Here is a 13,242-nt window from a genome sequence, read left to right as displayed (position 1 = left end):
AACTGACTTTAAGTATAGTATTTTTCAAGGTATGTTTTCATTAAAAATATGATGAAAATTGGGAATGGAGAGGGGTCCCAGTGGTTAAGAATACTTACTACTCTTGGAAAAGATCTCGGTTCAATTCCTAGTAGCCACATCAGGGGATTATCAACCATCTGTAAGGTTAATTCCAGGGAATTCAATACCCTGTTCTGGATTCTATTACTCCTGTGTGTAAATAAGCATGAATATATACACACATAAATAAAAGTAAATAAATTGATCTCCTTCAAAAATGATGAGAAGTGCCTATTTCATTAAACTGTCCTTGAAAGCATGTCTGTTTTTGTGGCCTTTTATCATATCTAAGAGAGGTCCGTAGTTTAACCTGTATAGCAAATATCCTAAGCTATTAGATAGTCTCTTCTAAATCTTCAATACTTTGATGGCATTCTTTGATGATATACCTTTGTGTAAGTACCTCTTGGGTCCTTTGGCCTGAAGTCCTGTGTGAGCAATCATCTATTCGAATGATGAGCATGCTTTTAAAGTTTCTGCTACTGATGCCAACTGGTCCTCCCTAAGGGCTGTTGCAGTTTATATTCTGGTTCATGGTGAGACTAACTGTTTGAAGACATGAACAGTTTTATCACAGCATGAGTGTAACAGCAGATGCTGTGAGAAAAATAAAGCCCCCAGGCCCTTTCACACACTCTAGCCTTATTTTAACTTTGGTTTAATTTACACTTTAACACAATTAAAAATTCTACTATGTCTGCTTGGTTCTCTGGAATCCAGTGAAAGGAATGAGAATGCCTAGCCTTTACCAAGGCACACCATACAGACTGTGAGTTCTGCCAGATTCTGAAGGCCAGAGCCTTTTCAGATTGATCTTTTTATATTCAATACCTGAATCCCATCTGATAAGGCCTGTGTCTTGACTTCCTCATCCCACAGCTCTCTAGTTTGGTTGGCAAAGTTGATTTAGGGTGTTGATTGATGACTTAGAGTGTGCTAATGGACAATGAGCTTCCTTGCCCTCAATACTACACAGGTTTCTCTTATATCTCATGTGCCAAAACAAAACAAAACAAAAATAAAATTAAAACAAACAAAAAACAAACAAGACAAAAATACTTTTATTATGGATAAAGATACAAAGTCCACATTCCATCAGAAAATTCCTAAAAGTAAATAGTTTTCAAATGAGACTCTCTCTCTCTCTCTCTCTCTCTCTCTCTCTCTCTCTCTAGCTCTCCCTCCCCTCCTCCTCCCTCTCCTTCTCCCCCTCCCCCTCTCCCTCTCCTCCCTCTCCCCCTCTCCCTCTCCCTCCCTCTCCCCTCCTCCTCCTCCTCCTACTCCCACTCCCACTCTCCCTCTCCCTCGCTCTCTCCCCCACCCCCACAGGAAATAATCAAACTCAGGGCTGAAATCAGCCAAGTAGAAACAAAGAGAACTATACAAAGAATCAACAAAAACAGGAAGTGGTTCTTTAAGAAAATCAACAAGACAGATAAACCCTTAGCCAGACTAACCAGAGGGCAGAGATAGTATCTACATTAACAAAATCAGAAATGGAAAGGGAGACATAACAACAGAAACTGAGGAAATTCAAAAAATCGTCAGATCCTACTGCAAACGCCTATACTCAACAAAAGTATCTCTTGGTGTACTTCAAAATGATCATGTTACTAGAGGTGGATCTTGCAGAGGACCCAGGTTTAGATCCCAAAACTTAAATGGTGGTTCACAACCATCTGTAATTCAAGCTTCGGGGAATCCAATGCCCTCTTCTGACCTCCACTGGCACCAGGCAAGCACATGGTACAAATAGATATATGCAAGCAAAACATTCAGTACACATAAAATAAACAAATATAAAAAAAGAAAACTTTTTTTAAAAGGGAAGAAATTAAAATGACACAAAAGAAAAAGAAAATCTCAAAAAGCTGACTACTTTTGAAGATAGTGATTTACTGAGAAGCTGCACAACTTGCCTGTGCTTATAGCACCTGTAATATCCAAATAAAATCCTACAGAGACAAAGATTTCCAATCCTGCCCATTCCAAGCAAGTCCCATTTCCTTAGGCCTCCTGAAAGCACTACTTTCCCAGAGTCAAAAACCCACACTAGCTTCAACAGCAGAAGCAATGTAGAGCCTAAAGTTGTTCTGTGGCTGAGTCCTCGAGCATGCTAAAAGATCAGGAATGCCTCCCTGATAATGACTCTCCACTTTCTGGGTTACTACACTATTGCTTATTCCTAGTGTCTTCATCCTCCACTGCTTTCCTTTTGGGGATCTATGTTGGAGTCCTGTGACAATCCCCTACTTCTTCTCTTGCACACAATAGCTATAAAATGTGTTGTTTATGTCCACTCATCTTTCTAGTTACTTTCATTTTTTTTATTACGCATTCTCCTCAATTACATTTCCAATGCTATCCCAAAAGTCCCCCATACCCCCCCCACTTCCCTACCCACCCATTCCCATTCTTTTGGCCCTGGCATTCCCCTGTACTGGGGCATATAAAGTTTGCAAGTTCAATGGGCCTCTCTTTCCAGTGATGGCCGACTAGGCCATCTTTCGATACATATGCAGCTAGAGACAAGAGCTCCGGGGTACTGGTTAGTTCATCATGTTGTTCCAACTATAGGGTTGCAGATCCCTTTAGCTTCTTGGGTACTTTCTCCAGCTCCTCCATTGGGGGCCCTGTGATCCATCCAATAGCTGACTGTGAGCATCCACTTCTGTGTTTGCTAGGCCCCGGCATAGTCTCATAAGAGACAGCCATATTTGGGTCCTTTCAGCAAAATCTTGCTAGTGTATGCAATGGTGTCAGCGTTTGGAAGCTGATTATGGGATGGATCCCTGGATATGGCAGTCTCTAGATGGTCCATCCTTTCATCACAGCTCCAAACTTTGTCTCTGTAACTCCTTCCATGGGTGTTTTGTTCCCAATTCTAAGAAGGGGCACAGTGTCCACACTTTGGTCTTCATTCTTCTTGAGTTTCATGCGTTTAGCAAATTGTATCTTATATCTTGGGTATCCTAATTTAGGATGTGGAGAAAGAGAAACACTCCTCCATTGTTGGGATTGCAAGCTTGTCCAACCTCTCTGGAAATCAGTCTGGCGGTTCCTCAGAAAATTGGACATAGTACTACCAGAGGATCCAGCAATACCTCTCCTGGGCATATATCCAGAAGATGCCCAAACCGGTAAGAAGGACACATGCTCCACTATGTTCATAGCAGCCCTATTTATAATAGCCAGAAGCTGGAAAGAACCCAGATGTCCCTCAACAGAGGAATGGATACAGAAATTATGGTACATTTACACAATGGAGTACTACTCAGCTATTAAAAAGAATGAATTTATGAAATTCCTAGCCAAATGGATGGACCTGGAGGGCATCATCTTGAGTGAGGTAACACAATCACAAAGGAACTCACACAATATGTATTCGCTGATAAGTGGATATTAGTCTAGTTACTTTCTTTTTCATTCTATCCACATTTCTTTCCCTTCTATTTGGCCATGTGGAGTAGATACATCTTTTTCTCTTCTAACCCATAAAACTCCCATCAGAAGCATTTAAAGTGCATCAATGACTCACTGGGCTTCAGTGAGTCAGAGGCAGGTTGATCTCTGCCTTAAAGCTCAGCCTGGTCAACAGAACAAGTTCCAGGGCAGCCAGGGCTACCCTGAGAAACCCTGTCTGGAAAAAAACAAACAAAAGGATTTACTCATTTGGTTATTATGACCATGGTATGGTTTGTAAAAGTTTGGCCCAAGGAGTGGCACTATTTGGTGTATCCTTGTCAGAGTAGGTGTGTCACTGTGGACATGGGCTTTAAGACCCTTATCCTAGCAGTCTGGAAGACAGTATTTTGCTAGCAGCCTTTAGATGAAGATGTAGCACTTTCAGCTCCTCCTGCACAGTGCCTGCCTGGATGTTACCATGTTCCTGCCTTGATGATAATGAACTGAACCTCTGAACCTATCAGCCAGTCCCCATTAAATGTTGACTTTTAAGACTTGCATTGGTCATGGTTTCTGTTCACAGCAGTAAAACTCTATTTGAGATTACTCTGAAAAAGGAAGGTTCTGATCCTACATAATAACTGTGGTTTAAAATAAACAAGGGAAGCACACTCCAGGGTGTGTTAACAAATCATTTTCAATGAAAGTCAATAAGCCATTTTCAAAAAAGGATGTCTACAATATCAAGTAATGGACAACTACATGTTTTTGGGAAACCTTGCTGATATCACTGAGAAGCTATTGGCTCTCATTTACACAGTGAAGAAAGTATATATGAGCATCCACAACTCTACATAACTTACACATCCAATTCTACAATCTTTATTGGCATGTACTAGTATTGGTTTGTATGTTTTCTTTCAATGTGTATTTATTGGGTATAAATGTACATGGTCACATCTGTGTTAAGTACAGTATTTAAGAAATGAATCAACATTCTTGTAGCTGTGCTCAAAGAGATAGCTACTAGTGTATAACCTCTGGTCTCTATGGCAACAAGTAATACAAAAAGCACTTCAGTATACCTTAAATAATTAAAAAGATTTATGAAGTCATATTTCTGTAAACTCAAGAGGTAGAATATGCTTTAGGGTGACTCAAGGGCACCCCGTTTCTATTAATCCCTTCAATGCATTTTCTAAAACATAAGCATTATTCTAAGGCTTATGTCCTGCTTCCAGGGAATTGACCATTGCATCCTAGGCTTCATGAAGAAGAAGAAATAGAGAACTAAGATTGAAAATCACCAATATAAACAAAAGTCCTGAGTCAGTCAGATTACTGACTGCCAGAATCTGATTGACTTAGTCATGGACTACCTCAACCAGTCACTGAAGCTATCATGTTGGGGTTGGTACATAATAGTAATAACCCCATACTGAAACTTGAATAGAGTCAATGATGCAGAAAAAATAATTTTCATAGGATAGAGATAAGTATGATTAATATTAGAACTCTGTCACTATAACAGCATGAATGTTTATATAAATTAATATTCAGAGACAGAACAAAATATATTATGGATATTTAGAGTTGATACATGGAGTACAGTTTTTGCTTTAATTTCATGGTTTTATTTTCTGTGATATGTAAGGTGCACATCCTTATGTGTGTGCAATGAGCACTCGAATGGAAAAAATCCACATATAATCCATATAATATTATAAGAATAAATATACATTACTCATACTTATTCATACTTAGACTCATAATTTTTTCATAAAAATGCAAAAATGAATAACTATCCTCCCAATGCCTTGACACACTATTCTAGTTAAAAACCAGTATTTTTCAGTCTTCTCTACTCATTACACATGTATTTGCCAGAGAAACTTTAAAAATGTGGTTATTTGAAGTCTTCTGATTTTTTTCTTCATCCTCCTACATTAGATTTCTGTTTTCACCATCATTCCACATGCCAGTATAACAGGTTGGTAATTATGCCATCAATATTTATACTTCCCCTACATAGAAAAATGTGTTTTATTTTTTAAAAGAAGTACAGATGTTCAAGTCTAATCTCAGTACTCTTTACTTATTAGGATGTCAACTGACCCACTTGCACTACTTAAATTCCACTATGGAAAATGATACTTGTGATGGCTATTCTGTTTGCCAACTTGACTACATCTGGAATTAACTAAAACTCCAAAATGGAAGGGCACACCTTTCTAAGGGATTTTTGCTTAATTTGAAGTGGGAAGATCCACTTTTAATCCAGATCTTTGAAGTAGAAAGATATGATCTTAATCTAGATCTTTGAATTGGAAAGACTCACTCATTCAGTTATTTTGAGGTGGGAAGACCCACCTCCTATCTAGGCCCCACCTTCTGCTGGCAGCCTATATAAGGATATGGATAAAGAAAGCTTGTCCTCTTTGCTTGTTCTCCTTGATAGTTATCAAGTACACTCCTTCACTGACATTAGAGCACACTTCCTAGAGATTCGGAAGTATCCTGAAGACCAACTGAGACATCCAGTCTTTTGGACTGAACAACTACTGGATTCTTGGACTTTGAATTCAAAGGCAACTATTGTATTAGCTGGACTATAGCCTATAAGTTATTCTATAAATCTCATATATATATATATACATATATATGAATACATATATTAATATATGTAATTATATAGAGAGTTAGCATGTGCACGCATGTGTGTGTGTGTGTATGGGCGCGCGCGTGCATGCACACACATGCGAGAGATTTATTTCATAAGTTCAGTTACTCTAGAGAACCCTGATTAGTATAATACCATCATTCTGAAGACTCACAATTGCATGGGGGAGAAAATTGTTGCTCTCAAACCTACCATTAAGTTGTGCTATGTGGCTTTCTTTGCTCAATGTAATTGGGCAGTGATGGTAAGAGTTAACAGGCTGTCAGACTCTCATTGCTGTCTGCCATGACAACTATCCATGTTTCAGCCACTCTTTCACCTTGTAATCACAGTGAACATAAGATGAGGCAGAGTGGTTTTTAACATAAAAAAAAAAAAAACCCGAAAGCAAAAACAAAAACTAAGTTTTCTGGTATAAACTGAGAGATTCAGGAATCATTTATTACTACAAAATCCTATTCAGAGGCAGTCACTCCTGGAGTGATTCTGATTGAAAAAACTCTGATTGGGAATCAGAGATGTAAAGAACTCAAACATTATATATCTGTACATGTTTGTGTGGACTGTATTCATAAGACAAATATGTGAGTTTCAAGATGATGACCTATTCCCAGACTTGGAAACTCCTGTGTGACATATAAAACTATGATGAATGAACTTTCCAAGAAATAGACTACCCACCACTGCCAAAAGACTATCTCCGCCCATAGGAAGGGGACTGTGGGGTGCAGTGGCTTTCCCCAAAGCTTTGTTCAGTTCTCTTTGAATATGAATTAATTCCTCATGGTATTAGAAGGAATTTTGAAATGAATGAAACCAATTATCTTCTGCATTTTCTTCATTACATCCCCACATAAATGGGTCTTTTAGAGACTCTAAATTCTCCTGGAAGAAGATAAGAGGATTTTGTCACATTTTGACTAAGATATTGGTTGTAGAAACAGGCTTAAAGTTTCAATAAAAGTTAACATCTCAGCTATTTAATAACCATTTTCGAGGTGTGTGTGTGTGTGTATTAATATGGTATACATGGTGTTTGTATGTGCATTGATGTATGAGTGAGGGGCGGGGATGAACATCAGAGGTCTTCTCTACCATTCTCTCATTTTTTTCTTTTTTTTAAATTTTTTATTAGGTATTTTCCTTGTTTACATTTCCAATGCTATCCCAAAAGTTCCCTATACCCCCCCCCCGCCCTGCTCCCCTATTCACCCACTCCCACTTTTTGGCCCTGGCATTCCCTTGTACTGGGGCATATAAAGTTTACGTGTCCAATGGGCCTCTCTTCCCAGTGATGACCAACAAGGCCATCTTCTGCTACATATGCAGCTAGAGACATGAGTTCTGGGAGGACTGGTTAGTTCATATTGTTGTTCCACCTATAGGATTGCAGTATCCCTTGGGAACTTTCTCTAGCTCCTCCATTGGGGGCCTTGTGTTCCATCCTATAAGTGACTGTGAGCATCCACTTCTGTATTTGCCAGGCACTGGCACAGCCTCACACAAGACAGCTATATCAGGGTCCCTTCAGTGAAATCTTGCTAGCATATGCAATAGTGTCTGGGTTTGATGGCTGATTATGGGATGAATCCCTGGGTGGGGTAGTATCTAGATACTCCATCCTTTCGTCTTAGCTCCAAACTTTGTCTCTATAACTGCTTTCATGGTTATTTTGTTCTCTATTCTAAAGAGGAATGAAGTATCCACACGTTGGTCTTCCTTCTTCTTGATTTTCTTGTGTTTTGCAAATTGTATTTTGGGTATTCTAAGTTTCTGGGCTAATATCCACGTATCAGTGAGTGCATATCTAGGGACATCTTTTGTGATTGGGTTACCTCACTCAGGATGATGCCCTCCAGGTCCATCCATTTGCCCAAGAATTTCATAAAGTCATTGTTTTTAGTAGCTGAGTAGTACTCCATTGTGTAAATGTACCACATTTTCTGTATCCATTCCTCTGTTGAGGGACATCTGGGTTCTTTCCAGCTTCTGGCTATTATAAATAAGGCTGCTATGAACATAGTGGAGCATGTGTCCTTAAGATATGAACTTTAACTGGAATTGAAGCTGGACTGGCAGCCAGCAAGTCTCAGTAATCTTGCTGTTTCAACCTCCCAGAACACTGGCATTTCAGTTATGCATCTAGTCATTGAAGGCTTTTTATATGGGTGACAGGATCCAAACTCAGATCCTCAAGCTTGTTCATCAAGTGCTATTACTGCTAAGCCCTTCTCCAAAGTCCTTTAATAATCATTTTTAATAAATTAAATGTTTTATTAGTCATAAAAACTGAAATGTCCTTAGAGAAAGTAAGAATTTAAAAAATAATTATTATTTGAAATATCTCTGGACAAAGGCAAACTCATTAAGAAAAAAAATTTCTGTTTTTAGACTCTGTGACTCTATCTGTCCACCACAACAAAGTGGGCACAGTGATGATGCAGGAATAGAAAGAAGGTAGAGAAAGAAAGATCAATGGAGCCACTAAGGAACTACCATTAAAAGCTTTTGTTTGGCATCCTCTCCAGTCCTCAACCCCAACTCCATTGCAGTATAGTTTTGGCTCTTATGAGAATTTCAAGGCACATTCTGATTTACAGGTGGCCATTTGGGCAATTTATAGTCAGAACAGCCCATGAGATGATGCCACTTCCTTATAACTTCATGGAAGATTAGGCTTTGCTACAGAAGTGTAGCAAGAAGGTCAGTGAAGCCCAAAGAGATGAAAAATTCTCCTCTCATGAAGATATCTTACTCCATTTCTCCTATCTTACTACATTTTCTATTGTTATAAGCAAATGTCTCAGACTGAATGCTGTATGTAACAAAGAGATTTATTTTTGCTCATGGTTCTAAAGACAGAAAAGTCTAAAACTGGCTAGCTGCATTCAACTGACTTGTGCTGAAGTTAGTGTCAGAAGATATAAGCAGGAGCACACAGAAGAGAGAGGAAGGGGAGATAGTCCCTTTATTACAGCCCATTCTCTCTCTCTCTCTCTCTCTCTCTCTCTCTCTCTCTCTCTCTCTCTCTCACCCTCTCTCTCTGGTTTTTCTTTTTTCTTTTCTTTTTTCTCTTTTTTTTCTTAGGTATTTTCCTCACCCACATTTCCAGTACCATCCCAAAAGTCCCCATACTCTCCCCCCCCCCTCTCCCCTACCCACCCACTCCCACTTCTTGGCTCTGGCGTTCCCCTATACTGAGGCATATAAAGTTTGCACGACCAAGACAGGGTTTTTCTGTATAGCCTTGGCTACGGAACTCACTCCGTAGACCAGGCTGGCCTCGAACTCAGAAATCCACCTGCCTCTGCCTCCCAAGTGCTGGGATTAAAGGCATGAACCACCACTGCCTTTCTTACAGTCCATTCTCATGAAAACTAATTCCTTCCGGTCATATAACAAAGACATTAATCCCTCTTATAGGTCCCATCTTCTGAGATTACTATACTGACAATCAAATTCCAACATGCGTTTTGGTGGTTGTTATTCTTGGAATATAAAATGCCCTTCACAGATTCTTGTGTTTGAGCACATGGTTCTTCAGCTGATGATACTGTTTTAGAAAATTATGGAATGGTTGGGATCTGAGGCCTTGCTGGTAGAAGTAGGTAACTGGGCGTGGGCCTTGAAGGTCACACCTTCCCCCTGGTCATGCTTTAGCTCTCTATGCTTCCTGGCTTGTACCATGGAGCAAGGCACTGCTGCCTAGCCCTTCACTGAAGACAGAGGCACTCTTACCATCCTGACTTCTGTGTCATGTATACCGTAATCCCTCTGAAGCTGAATTAATAGAAACCTTCCTCATTTCTACTGTTTCTGTCTGCCAAGCATGTTGTCTCAGTCATGAGCAAAGTAATTACTGCAGTGGGACAAACCATATTTTAACCACACATTTTAACTCAATAAAATGCTTGATCTAGCAGATCCTTAGTAAGACACTAGAGGAAGGTCAGGTGATGGATTCAATTGGTAACGTGCTTGCTTCATGAATGTGACCACCTCAGTTTGATCTCTGAAATCTAAATGTGGAAGGGGAAAACTGGGTTAATAAAATTATCTTCTCACTTACCCTTATACACACAGAAAGGCACAAATGTCATGAGTGTCTTGGCTTTCAGTGGCCATCGAGCAGTACTGGATTTATCCCCCTGGATACACAAATAACTATACATTTTGGAAAGAAGATCCACCCAGATAGGAAAGTAAAGTGGCCATTGGAGAGCATGGGGCCCACTGACAGACTGTGGCAGCAAGAAGTCTGAGGAGGGATACAAAAAGGGCAGCACCATTGCCCTAAGTGTGAAAGTTATGATGATTATAGGATCTCAGACCCAAAATAAAAGTTCCAGATCTGAGGCTGAAAAGGAAAGCTGCAAAATCCAAGAGTTAAAATTCAGATACTGAGTATCCCAGTCACAAAGTTACGGATTAGCCGGGAACAAAAAAATACCAGTCTCAACAAGGAAAAATAAAATGAAGGAAAAAATACCTTTATTAGAACAAATAGTTCCCACCAGCAAGGGAATAGGAAGGCCTCAGAGGTAAAGGTCTGCAGGGAGATTGTGCTCTGGGATTGGGTTGGACTTTTTATAGACTTCTAGTACCCTCCTGTCTCCAGACTCCATCACATCCCTGATTGGTCCTGCCAGCAATCACCATTTTGTAACAGTTGTAATGGGGAGGGTGTGGGGTAGTTGGTGGAAGAGGAATAAGGACCCATAACTCTTAAAATAAGGATCAGCCTTTCTTAAAGGGGCCAGTCTCTATTTTCCAGATCAGCCCAAATCCCCATGACCCCCTTTCATACACACACACACACACACACACACACTAAATAAATGACTGAGAAGATTTATGTAAATTGTATAGTGGAAGATTCCCACTGGGAATTAAAGACCTTTTAAGTTTTTTCCTAGGGTTAGGATTCATATCAATTACAAAGATTTAAAAGTGTAAGGAGACTGAGCAATGTATACCTTTTTTTAGAACATAACCTGGGAAGTGGGCAGTTTAACGCCCCGCCCAAATATAATGGGCATTCATTTTGTGAATTCTAGAGTCCCTTTCACTACACAGTCCAAACTGTATTTCATGTTAATCCGTGGCACTAAATTCCTGAATCTTCTTCATTATACTGAAAACATTATATCAATTTATGGAGTTTGTGGACTGGTGCTCCAATTACAACAATTTCCTATCCCTGATCATCTCATCTGTGTTGGGTGAATCAATTCAAACTCACTTGAGACACAGAGAGATATAAATTAGTTTACTGGGCCTCTTCCTTGTACTATGCTTAATTCAGCAAAACTGCCTCAGCATTTCAAAGGCCAGAGATTCCCTGACCATTTATGAAGGCAAAATTCAACCCAAATTCATGACTTGGTGCTTTTTATTTATTTACTTCGCTGTGGCACAAAAGAAAAGTAAATTTCAGAAGTTTCATGAGAATGGTTCCAAATATATAGCAAACTTAAAATTATTATGAATAATGATTTTATATCTAATACCGTATTTGAAGTGGTGTGTCTTTGCCAGTTTATCTCAGATTAGACTTCGGCAATTCTAAATATCTGTGGAATTTTTATTCCTTGGATTTCTTCCAGAGACTGTGGACTGGTTAGGCTTAAAACATCAATGATGGATGACTGGGGTTTTGTTTTGTTTTGTCATTTTTTCCAGAGCAAGTAACTAGGCAGAAAGAATCTATTACTTCTGAATATTCCTTCCTTTCATGTGAAGGAAGATAAGTGATTAGCAATATGTTTGTTTCAAGGAATCACCATGAACTGAAATTTAAACTAGCATAGAAGTGCACTGTGAGCAACATTGACGTGTGTCTACTTTTCTTGGATTTAAACTACCTGATAATTAGGTCAATTTTATCAGGGCTGTGGCACTATCTCATCACCAAATAGTAAGAAATATGTTTCTGTCCACAAACTACATTTGTACGTGAATATGAATATGTCATCAAATACATCACTTGGCATAAATGACCCTCAAATGGAGGAAATGTATTACTGTAAACATCAGAGTTTTAAAATGTGCAACAAAGTTACAAACATTCAGCTTTGGCCAAGCAGGGAGTGGAAAATAATGGGCTTTTCTCACCTCTGTGCAAGGGAATAGTTTGTGTTGTTGTAACCCAGCACCCGGGATAGTTAGCAGACCCATAATGGAGGTGTCATGTTTTCCATAAAGGAAGTTAATAATAATAGACATTATATGCTAAACACATCATCCTTCAAGATTTCCTAATACAGCACATCAGACAAAATACATCAATTAAAATAATGTAAAGAAACACTGAGATAACGTAGGAAGAGAAAATTGCTTTGTGGTACTTCAAAGGTACCACATGTACCCAGCCCTCCCTGGAGGATTTCCTATATGGTAAAAATGCAATGTGAATGAACATGCTTTCCAGCTGCAAAGCCCAAATGTGGAGGCCTGTGAAGAGGAGCTCAGGTTCTAGCTTTTCAAATAAAATGCCAGGTGTTTACCTCGACGATCACCAGGGAGAGACAAGTTCAATTGTGCTCCCAGGAATGAAGCTAAAGGAGTTTAAAGGTAAAGTAAAGGGTAGCTATTCCAAACCAAGTGCACCAGGACACAGGAATGCAAGTTGGACCCAGTGTCCAATTGATTCTCCAGTGCCAACTCTGCAGGAGGAAGACCCTTTTAGAATACTAGCTCACCAAAGAGAACTCACGCCCTACCCTGCACCTCTCAAACCCAATCTTTACACATTCAGTTATGCATACTTCAGAGAAGAGGAAAGGAAACTCTAGTCCCTCCTGATGAGGAGGAAATTTTCTTCAGTGGAAAAAAACTTTCCTCAGTATGCTATTAATTTAAAGGGCATCTGGCCAAGACTTTTATAAAGGTATAAACCTTTGAGAAAAGGGGGGTAGGAGAGGGACTCACTCTGCTTGAACTTTAAGAAAATGGTTTCTATTTACTTACAAAGTTAGAGATTCAAGTCTTTGCAATGCACTGCCCTGCCTTCTTTGAGTATATTCAAAAGAGCATGTTAGAAACAACGTACAGCTGAATCTAATTAGAGTTGTAGGGATGACAACTTCTTGGAAATA

This window comes from Mus caroli, unplaced genomic scaffold (assembly GCF_978045245.1).
Source record: "Mus caroli unplaced genomic scaffold, Mus_caroli_1 scaffold_5, whole genome shotgun sequence".
NCBI classification, from domain to species: domain Eukaryota; kingdom Metazoa; phylum Chordata; class Mammalia; order Rodentia; family Muridae; genus Mus; species Mus caroli.
This window is presented reverse-complemented; position numbering follows the sequence as displayed.